Source organism: Phyllopteryx taeniolatus, chromosome 11 (genome assembly GCF_024500385.1).
Source record: "Phyllopteryx taeniolatus isolate TA_2022b chromosome 11, UOR_Ptae_1.2, whole genome shotgun sequence".
Lineage (NCBI taxonomy): Eukaryota > Metazoa > Chordata > Actinopteri > Syngnathiformes > Syngnathidae > Phyllopteryx > Phyllopteryx taeniolatus.
In genome coordinates this window covers 9,196,931-9,209,203 of record NC_084512.1, presented here as the reverse complement: position 1 = coordinate 9,209,203, position 12,273 = coordinate 9,196,931, and positions in this window count along the sequence as shown.

Sequence of the window (12,273 nt, the reverse complement as noted above, 5' to 3'; positions counted from 1 at the left end):
TGTCATGTGTGTTCTATTCAATAAAACACCTTGTTGACACAGTCCTAAAAAGCCATGTGTTAATCATACATAGCAAAGGTTGTGTATTATCCTACTTCGAGACAGCTTGCTAATTCCCCAAGGCAACATTTTAGAATGGGTAAAAAATGGACGGTTGTTACTTTTGTGCTTATCACAGGTTTCCCATGTAAATTGAGGATAGATGGATGGACCAATCCCTGTAGGGTAATAAGTGCCCATTTAAAATATGATGCATGACCCAGCCTGCGTGTGTGTTGCGTGCATGTGTGTGTGTGTATTTGCATAAGATTTACTTACATGCAAGTGGTTGAATGGCCTCTTTCTTAAAGAATCACAGCTCAGAGCAGTCATGACATATTACACTGTGGTACATTGTTCCAGGCTGATTATGTGAGGCTACTAAGTGCTTAACAGTGGCTTTTCACACAGAAAGTCTTCTGCAGGTGAGACAACGACCTCAGACTGACTTATTCATTGCCAAATTAGTCTCTTTTCTGATATATAATCTGACCCAATTGTCTGGTTAAAGTCAGTCTGGAGATGATTGGCCTGTTTGCCCTCAGATAGGGGATTAGTTATAAATAACATATGGCCTTCTTAAAAACTTTCTCCATCCACAACAAACCAAAGAGCATTACAGGTTTTAATGTTTTAACTCTTCATCGCAAGTATGAAAACTAAACCATGTGTTCTAAATTTGATTAATGTTCTTTACCTTCCAACTAGTCTATTCTATTGCAATATTCCCAAATGAGTTTGCAGTTAATCTCAATGCCGAGAACAACATTTGCTTTTTCCAAGCAGCCATGTCATCTGTTAATGGCTTATGGGTGCTTGCAACATCGTACTGTTGATTCGTAATTATCGCTCAGCAGTTTTCTCCCAAACCTCATCGACTTCAGTCCTGGATTTCTACTTCGTCCACAAAGCTCAAGCCTTGTCATCTGTGATTTCTTCTCCGTTTGGGTTGAGATTCTCATAAACACCTTTTACGAGTTGGCTGGTTGTCAAGATTTAGTTATGTGTTCCCATGGTGGTTTGGATTCTTGCCTGAACTGATGGAGTAGTTGAGAAAAACTGTCCATACTTTTTGGCTTTCACAATTGGCAAGGTCTCCGCTTCCCCAACTCTTCAACCTTTTTTTTCCCCTCGCCTCTCTCCGTCACACAAGCACAAACAAACCCCCTGAGCACAGAGATACTATTGAGCGGGATTTGTGGGCACAGTTTGTGTGCTTTAATGGACAAGAGCAGGCACCCGATCTCACCACTGGCCTGCCCCATGAGCAGTGGACTCATGAAGAAATTACTGTCAAAAGTCATCAGGGCTTTAATAGCCTCTGGCCTGACTGTTATTTCCCCCAGGCCCTCAGAGGGGCTCTGGGCTGTGGGTAAACAGTGCCAGCACAGCCTGGGACTCTCCATTCTCCACACTGCCTACCTGGTGTAGCTCAAGAGTCCAGTAAGTGACACTGACACTTGCTGGTGCAGCTTCTAAAGATAATAATGTGAAGTTTCGTATGATTTTGTAAAATGGATATTTATTTAACAGTACCTGAATTATTTTGGTTGCAGTTCGTTGTGGTGTGGAACTTCGCTGCACCATACTGCGAAGTGTTTCTAATGTATTATTATAATTGTGTCAGGAGCTGCCTTTTCATCTCTCATTCTATCTACAGTATTTTCTACAATTTTTGTCCTCATTACGACTGACATTACCTGAAAGAGTCCCTATCGCAGGTGAGTTTGGGCGAGAGGTGGGGTACACCCTAGACTTGTCGCGAGCCAATCGCAGGACAAATATAAACAAGCAACCATTCACACTCACATTCACAGTTAGGGACAATTTAGAGTCTTCAATGAAGCTAAATGCATGTTTAGGGAATATGGGAGGAAGCCGGAGTACCTGGAGAAAACCCGTGCAAGCACGGGGAGAACATACTGTAACTCGATACAGGAAGGCCGGAGCCGACATTTGAACTCTGAACCTGAGTACTTTGAGGCAGAGGTGCTAATCACTAAGATACTGCCATGCTCTTTTCATCTAATCTTTAGAGGAAACAATTATCATGTGTCTATTCCTAAATTTCTTTATATGGAATGAATTAACTATGACGTTCAAATTATAAACAGTGACTTGACTTAACTCACCAAAATTGAGCTTGGGGTAAGTTAATCGATAATGTGATGTTAGAGGAAGCAGCGTGGAAAATCACATTGAATAAATTAGCGTTAGTGGGCAAGGCTTTTCTACCAGTGTGCTCAACAGACCAAATATTACATAAAAAGAGTTAGTACGTTAGTACAGTTGCTTCAAATAAAAAGCATGCCCGTGAATATTGTTATTTATCCAGGTCATTTCATTGTGACGGCATTAAATCGATCGCAACTGGACTGTTCTGGTTGTCTTAGAAGACTTTGAGACTTTGAGAGGACAGGCGTAACGTCTTCTAAGACAACCAGAATAGCCCAGTTGCGATCAATTCAAAGCCCTGAGAATTCAAATAAAAAGGTTCTGGTTTGGAATGAGCGGCAGCTTTCTGTGTGGAGCACTGTTGACTCTAAAATGTCACCATACTTCTCACTCATATCCGGGTTCTAGTCCGAGTTGCCGTGCTTAAGAGCAGAATAAATTCATGGTCAAATGGCTACAGGCTGAAATAACCTTTATATTGTGGCACATTACGACTGCATCACACAGACCTTTATCCATTCACACACATACTGTAAAGTTTTCTCGGGGATATCAAGATGACGGGGACCTCATACAGTAGCTGGCTACTTTGGACAAAGAGATTACCGTATTTTCACGACCACAAGGCGCACTTAAAAGTCTTAAGTTTTCTCCAAAATGGACGGGGCGCCTTATAATGCGGGGCGCCTTATGTGTGCACCGAGTTCCAAAATCTGTAAATGTTGTTGTGTGACTTTAATGAGCGCTCCGCTTGACTGACTGGGAGCATTTCCTGTTGACATGCTGCTTATATAGAGGAAAGGCGGACGTGACTGAGGACAGCATGTGGACGTAAAGGGGAAAGGGTGCGCGTGACAGAGGACGCTAAGGACACGCCCCCAGTAGGTGTATAGTGCCAGTATGTGCATCGGTTTGGCTAAGGACCCCCGAAAATGGTACCTACGAAGAGACACGCTTATGAAGCACAGTTTAAACTGCAAGCTATGAGTTACGCGGAGGAACATGGGAATCGAGCAGCCGCGAGAGAATTCAAGATCAAAGAATCCATGGTTCGCAAGTGGAGGAAGCAGGAAAACGAGCTTCGCCAAGTCCAGAAGACGAAGCTGAGTTTCCGCGGAAACAAGGCGAGGTGGCCCGAGTTGGAAGACCAACTTGAGCAATGGATTAATGAGCAAAGAACAGCCGGGAGAAGCGTCTCTACAGTCACCATTCGACTGAGTGCAATAACTTGGAGCTTGCCATCATTCCGGGAGGCTTGACGAAGGAACTCCAACCGCTGGACATCGGTGTAAACAGGGCGTTCAAAGTGAAGTTGCGAGCGGCGTGGGAGCGGTGGTTGACAGATGGCGAACACAGCTTTACTAAGACTAGGAGGCAGCGCCGGGCGAGTTACGCCACAATTTGTGAATGGATTGTGGATGCTTGGGCTAACGTGTCTGCTTGTACTGTTGTTCGAGCTTTCATAAACGCCGGCATCATTTCTGAGGAGCCGCTCGGCAACGAGACTGACTCCGACGAGTACAAGAAGGAACCCGGCGTGTTTGATGGAGAACTTGCCAAGCTGTTCATTTCGGATAAAGAAGATGAGGACTTTGATGGATTTGTGGATGAGGATTGATCAAAAAATAACGTGAGTACATTGTTAAATACGTCAATAAAGTACAACCGAAATCAGTTTTTCTCCCGCTGCCTTTTTAAAAACATTGTTTTAGCGTGCATGCATGCTATCGTATGTTTTACCATCCCTGCGCCCAATAATACGGTGCACCTTATGTATGTGTTAAAAACAGAAATAGACCCCGTAACTGAGACTGCACATTTTAATACGGTGCACCTTATGGTCGTGAAAATACGGTAAGTAAGTAGGGGAAGTGGGTGGGGGGAGCAGCCAATGCCGTGTGCCTGCTGCACCTCTTAAATGTTTTTCTCATTCGGACTATACCACCATTGCTGCTCGAGATATTTTCTTTGTCTTTTGAAATGTTGCTTCTAACTTTGTGGGAACAGTTTGAGGAAGGCCCTTTTTTTCCATCATGACTGTGCCCTGGGGCGCCAAAAGGGGGGAAAAAGTGATGTCAATTTTAAGGGCGCATAACCGACAGGGGCCCTAGAAAATAATATTTTTGGCATTGATGTGATGGGTTTAACAGTGCCCCAAATCCCTTACTGTGTCTTAGTGCACAAAACAAAGTCCATAAGGCATGGTTGGACTGGTTTGCTGTTGAAGAATAAACTAAAACAGAATGTGAACCAGGCCCTGTAATGATCAGTAAAGAGGATTTGATTTTTGTCACATATACCAGACACTGAACTGTGACAGTGGGAGAGTGACAAGAGCAATGAAACATTATTTTAAGTGTAAATGACCTTCACACTGAAAACCACATTCATCGAACACACACATTAATGGATTAAGACAAAAATGACCAAAAGTACTAGAAAACCACAGATTCAGGTATTTGAGCTTTTTCAAACTGAGCCTTCAGATGTTGGACATAATAATATTTGCTTTCATTGCTGAATATTTGGGGAGATTAAAAGCTCCTGTCTTGGGTGCTGGAGGGCAGGTGTGCATGGGTACTTGTCCTTTAATCCTGTTCTCACAGTGTCCAGCTTTGACATAGCAATATCCCAGTTAAGCCTGACCGGTACTGAAAAGGAAAGATGTGAAGAAGGTGCAATGATGAGAGAGAGGGAGCCAAGGAGGTAGACTGGAGGTACTAGAGGAAGGGTGAGGGGGAGATGAGGTCTCAACTCAAGGGATTAATGGGGTGACTTCTCCTCTGGAATGTTCTGCAAGCAGCCAAGACCCGCCCACCCACAGCTGCCCATTGCAGACAGGTGCACAGCTGAGGTAAGGTGACTAGGTAGCAGATGCAGGGTGGCTAATGTGGTAAGAAGAATTTTATTGAAATCACAAGCAAACATTTTCACGATATTTTACTTCTTTTTTTACTCATCATAATAGTGAAAAGCACGAGCATAAAGACATAATATTAAGGCCAAACAGTGTGAGAGTGGGCAGCTTAACAGTTTTCCTAGTTATGCGCCTTGTTCCTGAACACCACAGCAAATGTATTTGCCTTTTAAATGTGTGTAGTTCCAACTACAACACAATTCTACAAAAGCATTGTGTAAAGCTGCACACACACAAAATGAATACTGGATGAAAGCCCTAAACTGTTAGTGGCAACAGTGGCATACCCTGAAAAGTGGCCAGCTTTTTCTTTTTTGGGTGTGTGAGTGGGGGGGCGGGGTACACAATTGGCCTATATATACATCCATATATTTTACATAGCACTGGTCCTTGTTAACATCATACGTGACATGGAGCCTTTTTCAGCTGACTTTGGGTGAGACACAGGGTACACCGTGGACTGGCTACCAGTCAATCACAGGTCAAATAAAAGACAAACAACTACTCACACATATAAAACCCCATTTCCAAATAAGTTGGGACATTGTGTAAAACGCAAAAAAAAACAGAATACAATAACTTGAAAATCCTTTTTAACCTTTATTCAATTGAAGACAGTACAAAGACAAACTATTTCTGTCATGGTCTGTGTTTTGGTTTGGCTTGTGTTTAGTTTTGTTCCATGTTTTCCTGTGTTGCATGTTTGTCGTGTGCTCATTAGGTTGTTGTGTCCACCTGTTCTCGTCTACTTTGTGTCGACCAATCAGCTCTCTCCAGCCACTCGTGTCTTGTCCAGGTGTTCCTCGTTGTGTCGTCAATTTGTTTGTATTTAGTTCCCTGGTTTCTTTCAGTTCTTGTCGGTTCATTGTCGTTGTCACATGTCTTGCCATGTCATAGTCGCCAGTTGTTTTTATCATTGTGATTACATATTATTTTGAGATTCCCGCACTCCTGCCTTGCCTCCCTGCTTCCCTGCAATTGGGTCCACCATGTTCTTGCCTTGCGTTCCTCGCCTTCGCCCTAACCACGTACCTGACAGAATGAACCGACCAGAACAGGACCCAGCGGGAAGAACATGGCGTCATCCTGGACACCACCAAACTGCCTCCCACCGTCCTCAGCCTGCCATCCATACCTACCCTCCTCCAGTAAGCCCTATTGTTCAGTCTTTTCTGTCTTTTCATCGGGTCCCCCCACTTGTCCTAGTTATTCACCATGCCCTACTATTTTACATCCACACGTTTCTTTAGATTCTGATTTTTCTGATTGTGAAGATGGCCCTAATTTAGTTAACCTCCTGTCCGATTCTGAATCTGACACAGATTTAGATTTTTCTGGTTCCTTCCCTAGTTTATCCCGTCCTTGTCAGTTTTTGTCACGTCTCCCCGTTTCCAACCCCAGTGAGTCCAAATCCTTTCCCTCTGACCTATTCTTGGGCACCCGTTTGGCCATCTACCCGGGACCGCCGCGTGGTGGACAGATTTAGATTTTTCTGGTTCCTTCCCTAGTTTATCCCGTCCTCGTCGGTTTTTGTCACGTCTCCCCGTTTCCAACCCCAGTGAGTCCAAATCCTTTCCCTCGGACCTTTTCTTGGGCACCCGTTTGGCCATCTACCCGGGACCGCCACGTGGTGGCCAACGGAGGCGCCCAAGTAAAGGTCAAATTTTGCCCCCTCGTTTTTTCCCCTGTTCACAAGTCACTTAATTTTTCACCTGTTCCCACACGTTGTTCCACGGCTCCAATTAAGTCACGTCTAGTCAAACCTGCCCCCAAGCCACCATGTTCAGTACCAGCCATTTTTCCTAGTTCACCTTCCCGAGACCTTGTGCACTCTTCCACTCCCGTACCCTCTACTCCCAAACCTCAATGGCGGCAGGCTGAGGAAGCGACTGCAGGCCCCGTTCCTGCTCCTCGGCAGCTGCGGCAGGCTCCCGTTCCTGCTCCTCGGCAGCTGCGGCAGGCTCCCGTTCCGGCTCCTCGGCAGCTGCGCCAGGCTCCCGTTCCGGCTCCTCGGCAGCTGCGCCAGGCTCCCGTTCCGGCTACTCGGCAGCTGCGCCAGGCTCCCGTTCCGGCTCCTCGGCAGCTGCGCCAGGCTCCCGTTCCGGCTCCTCGGCAGCTGCGCCAGGCTCCCGTTCCGGCTCCTCGGCAGCTGCGCCAGGCTCCCGTTCCGGCTCCTCGGCAGCTGGGCCAGGCTCCCGCTCCGGCGGCGCTCGTCCAGCGGCCGCCACCCGTCCCCGCCCCGGCGCCGCTCGTCCAGCGGCCGCCACCCGTCCCCGCCCCGGCGCCGCTCGTCCAGCGGCCGCCACCCGTCCCCGCTCCGGCGCCGCTCGTCCAGCGGCCGCCACCCGTCCCCGCTCCGGCGCCGCTCGTCCAGCGGCCGCCACCCCGCTCCGGCGCCGCTCGTCCAGCGGCCACCACCCGTCCCCGCTCCGGCGCCGCTCGTCCAGCGGCCGCCACCCAACCCTATTGCCTGGCCCCTGCATTACCATTGGGTTCGGCACCGTGGCCGTCTGCCTGAATGGCCCTGTAAAGACCCTGGTGCTTGGCGTCCTGGACGACCTCCTGAACCGCTCAGCCAAGCACCTCACCTCTGGTGGCCTGGATGGCTACCAGACTGACCTGAGGGGTGGACTCTGTACCCTCCTCCAGGCCCCCTTCCGCCCACCCTGGGTTGGTGACTTTTTGGTTGTTGTTTGGGGAACGCCTGGGATCCGTTCCTTTAGAGGGGGGGGGGGGGGGGTACTGTCATGGTCTGTGTTTTGGTTTGGGTTGTGTTTAGTTTTGTTACATGTTTTCCTGTGTTCCATGTTTGTCGTGTGCTCATTAGGTTGTTGTCGACCAATCAGCTCTCTCCAGCCACTCGTGTCTTGTCCAAGTGTTCCTCGTTGTGTCGTCAATTCGTTTGTATTTAGTTCCCTGGTTTCTTTCAGTTATTTTGAGATTCCCGCACTCCTGCCTTGCCTGCCTGCTTCCCTACAATTGGGTCCACCATGTTCTTGCCTTGCGTTCCTCGCCTTCGCCCTAACCACGTACGTGACAATTTCATGTTCAAACTGACGAATTTTTTTTTTGCAAATAGTAACTCATTTTGAATTTGATGCCTCCAATACGTTTCAAAAAAAGCTGGGACGGGGCAAAAAAAGATTGGGAAAGTAGAGGAATGCTCAAATAACACCTGTTTGGAACATTCCACACATGAATAAGTTCATTGGAAACAGGTGAGTGTCATGATTGTGTATAAAAGCTGCACGTGAGTTGGATTATTTTTTATCCATCCATCCATTTTCTGTACCACTTATCCTCACTAGGGTTGCGGGCATGCTAGAGCCTATCCCAACTTTCTTCGAGCAAAAGGCGGGGTACACCCTGAAATGGTCGCCACCCAATTTTAGGGCGCTTACAAACAAACAACCATTCGTACTCACATGGATGGACGTCAGACAATACGACGAGGATTGAGCTGTTTTGGCATTATGACATTAAGTATGTTTGGAGGAGTCAAGATGTGGCTTTCAAACCTAAGAATATTGTACTAAGTGTCAAGCATGCTGGGGGTAGCTCTATGCTCTAGGGCTGTTTTCTTGCTCGAGGTGCACTGCATAAAGTTAAGTAACGTAGTAGGACAACCTCCATATTCATCAAATTCATCTCATATGAAGAGCAAGATGACACAACCAGCTGTTCCAGCAGGACAATGATAACGAATAGACCCACCTGTAATGGCCTTTCCAAGGCCCCAACCCTATTAAACATTTGCTTAAAAGTTGCCAAGACATCGACCAATTTAAATTAAATCTACCAATTCTGCTACAAAGGAAGGTCAAATATCAACCAGAATCCCACATAGAGCATGGATGGTTATTTTGCAGCAATCTAAACAGTGCTTATAAGTTTTACCCCAGCAAGTGGACTTCATACTCTGTTGATCTATGTCTTATTTGTGTGTCAGTGTAGTCATGTTCTTTGTGCAAAACAGACTTTTTCATCTAACAAAATCAATTTCCAATTATTTACGTCTGGGAATGTCCTGGAACCTGCCCATGCTTGTATTATGATATTACAGAAAAGGAAGACAATGCCCCCCGCATTGCTGCATTACTTCGATAATGGTGAATACCCCAGAGTCTTGGTTTCCTCCTCAGGTTGTGTCAAGTAGCTACATAGAACAATAAACACCAATGCAGCTCTACAACAATCCTATTCTGTAAAGGTCGGAAAAAATCCTTTCCATGTGTTTCTTTGAAGCTGCTGGGATTCCTGTGGGTCGTTTGAGTGTGATTGTAAGATGTTTGATTGATAGAGGCTCTGTGAAATCTGACTCTTTGTTTACATCTCCCTTTGATGACCTGCCCTGTCATGTTTTCCCTATTTTGAGAAGCAGGAAGTCTATCTAAACATCAGTTTAACACCAACGGACGACACACTGCTCAGTCACTCTATGAGAGGTTAAAGGTGACATGCCGGGTTACTGTGGAATCCAGGTGGATGCTCCAGAGGAACATCATGGACTTGTGAAGGTGCCTTCAAACAAACGGGAAAAAAAACAGAGACAGTGTCTACAACAATTTGAATGTGTTGACACTGTCACTTGAAATTCCCGTAATTTTATGGGCATTTTAGTAGAATAATTGTATTTCCTATATATTAAATATCTCCTGTCCAAATGTTATAAATGAATATATTGAACACAAGGAAAACTATCCCAGGTGAAATGACGTGGCTCAGTCTTTTGAAAATGAAGTGACTATAAGCATATGGAGCGCCATAGTATTTGCCATTACACCAACCAGCCACAACATTTTGACCACTTGCACATGTACAATGATATCCACTTTTTAAAAGCAGTTGAATACTCTTCCTGTATAAACATAATAATATGCAGTTGTGATTGACACTGTAGGTATGACATAACAGTATGATTATTATTGTGGTTGTAGTTTGCAATGCAGGGATCTCGTTTGATGTGCATCCCGCGTCCTAGACACGCAAAAGTGATGAGGGACGCAAAAAGCTTTGTGAATGTGCATCCTCTGATGCACAACATTGCTTACCTACAGTACGTATGTATGCAAGGCTCGAATTAAGCAGTCTTTGCAATTGCAATTTCCCAGTCAAAATCTGCATTTCAAAAAACATTAAAAAGCATAACTGCAAATCAGGTTTAGCGCGGATATGGTCACGCAGACGGAAACTGACAGTAGCTTATGTGACTCAACACGTTTAGGTCACCGATACGTGGACGTGGAAGTAAAGCGTTCGACTCAGAAACGCCAAGACATCGGTTGCAAAATGCAATTCAGAATTGAGAAGAGAGAGAAAAAAAAGACAAATGGTGAAAGTGTGGTCGCATTTCAAGGTGAAATGCAAGGCGAGCACCCGTTCGTTGTAACACGGACCTTTTTCTCCGCCGAGTATGACACCGCTTCATGGGACCCTAAAGACGAAGATGAAGTTCAAATTGATGAGCTTTACGTTAGTCTACTTTACTAACATAACGTTAGCGCTGCGGGTTGTGGAGCGTCTCTTTTAATTATGAGTATTAAGGACAGAATAACGCAACCATAACAGTACATACAGTTTGCTTTTTGCTCAGTGTGGTCACTGTGTGACATATGGCCAATCTGATGATCTGTAAATGACAAAACTTTGATTCAAGTAGGTGAAAAAATGTGGCCAGAGAGGAATAAGAGTAAAATGGATCAGCATCATGTACCCAAACAGAGGAGGGTTTAGCTGAAGGGAGATGAAGGAAACATTTTTCCAAAGGCTGTTAAGTGGGAAGTTCCCACTGGGAGCTCTTATTAAAAGTGCATATAATATGTGAAGCACCATTATGAACCCAAAAAAAAAAAAGGTTTTGAACAAACATCACCTCTAAAACGGTTCAGTTAAGATTGGTTAAACTATGTAAAATTGTTTGAGACTTTACTGCTCTGTCTAGATGCTGAACAGGAAACTCAAACTTTATTTTTCTTAAGTTCAGCACTTTATTCGAACACGTATAACTTTCCTTTTATTTACATGCTATTATTGTGAAATGCAGCCCTACTCTTTAGTAAATATTACACAGTTCTGCTCATATGTTTGATTACCAGGGCAGAATTTGTAATATGGCGGCACGGTGGCCGACTGGTTAGAGCGTCAGCCTCACAGTTCTGAGGACCCGGGTTCAATCCCCGTCCCCGCCTGTGTGGAGTTTGCATGTTCTCCCTGTGCCTGTGTGGGTTTTCTCCGCGCACTCCGGTTTCCTCCCACATCCCAAAAACATGCATGAATTGGAGACTCTAAATTGCCCAAAGGCATGACTGTGAGTGCGAATGGTTGTTTGTTCCTATGTGCCCTGCGATTGGCTGGCAACCAGTTCAGGGTGTACCCCGCCTCCTGCCCGATGATAGCTGGGATAGGCTCTAGCACGCCCGCGACCCTAGTGAGGAGAAGCGGCTCAGAAAATGGATGGATGGATGGATGAATTTGTAATATGTGTACAAATCTTTATTTTGCTCTAATATCATTATATCAGTGGTATAAAAAAATATATATATATACTTTTACGATACGGTTGTCTTGAAAGTTTTTGTGAAAATATATTGTTCTAAAAAAATTTTGCGTGGCAGGCCCAAACACATAATATATTGAAAGAGAGCAAGAGCAATGGATAACACAGAAATATTGTATTAACAGGATAAAAGATTAAAGAGCAACAATTGTAATAAATATATAGCAATATAGTGGAACCATGAAGCAAGAACCGCGATGTAATGGAGGATTACTGTATCTGTATTCAGTGATGATAAGTTGCAGGGACTCGTTGCTCCAGGGCTGGGACTCATTGTTTCCATGACGTGCATCCCGGGACTCACATAGTCTCAAGTGTAAAATGATCTATGCAATGTACAAGAATCATACATGAAAACAATTATTGATATGTTGTTAATTGAGATAATCCAATTATGAGACACATTTGTCATTATCCTTCCCTTGGGCTCACCATCTGTCGTTCTGCTGAGGTAGTGCAATGTCAATGAGGCCTGGAAGGGCATGATTGGGAGGAATGACCCCCACATGTGCAGTTGGCACCAGGACACCCTAGGCCGCAGTTTGATGACCGGCTTTGTGGTCGTTTCATCAGACTTGCGGCCGCA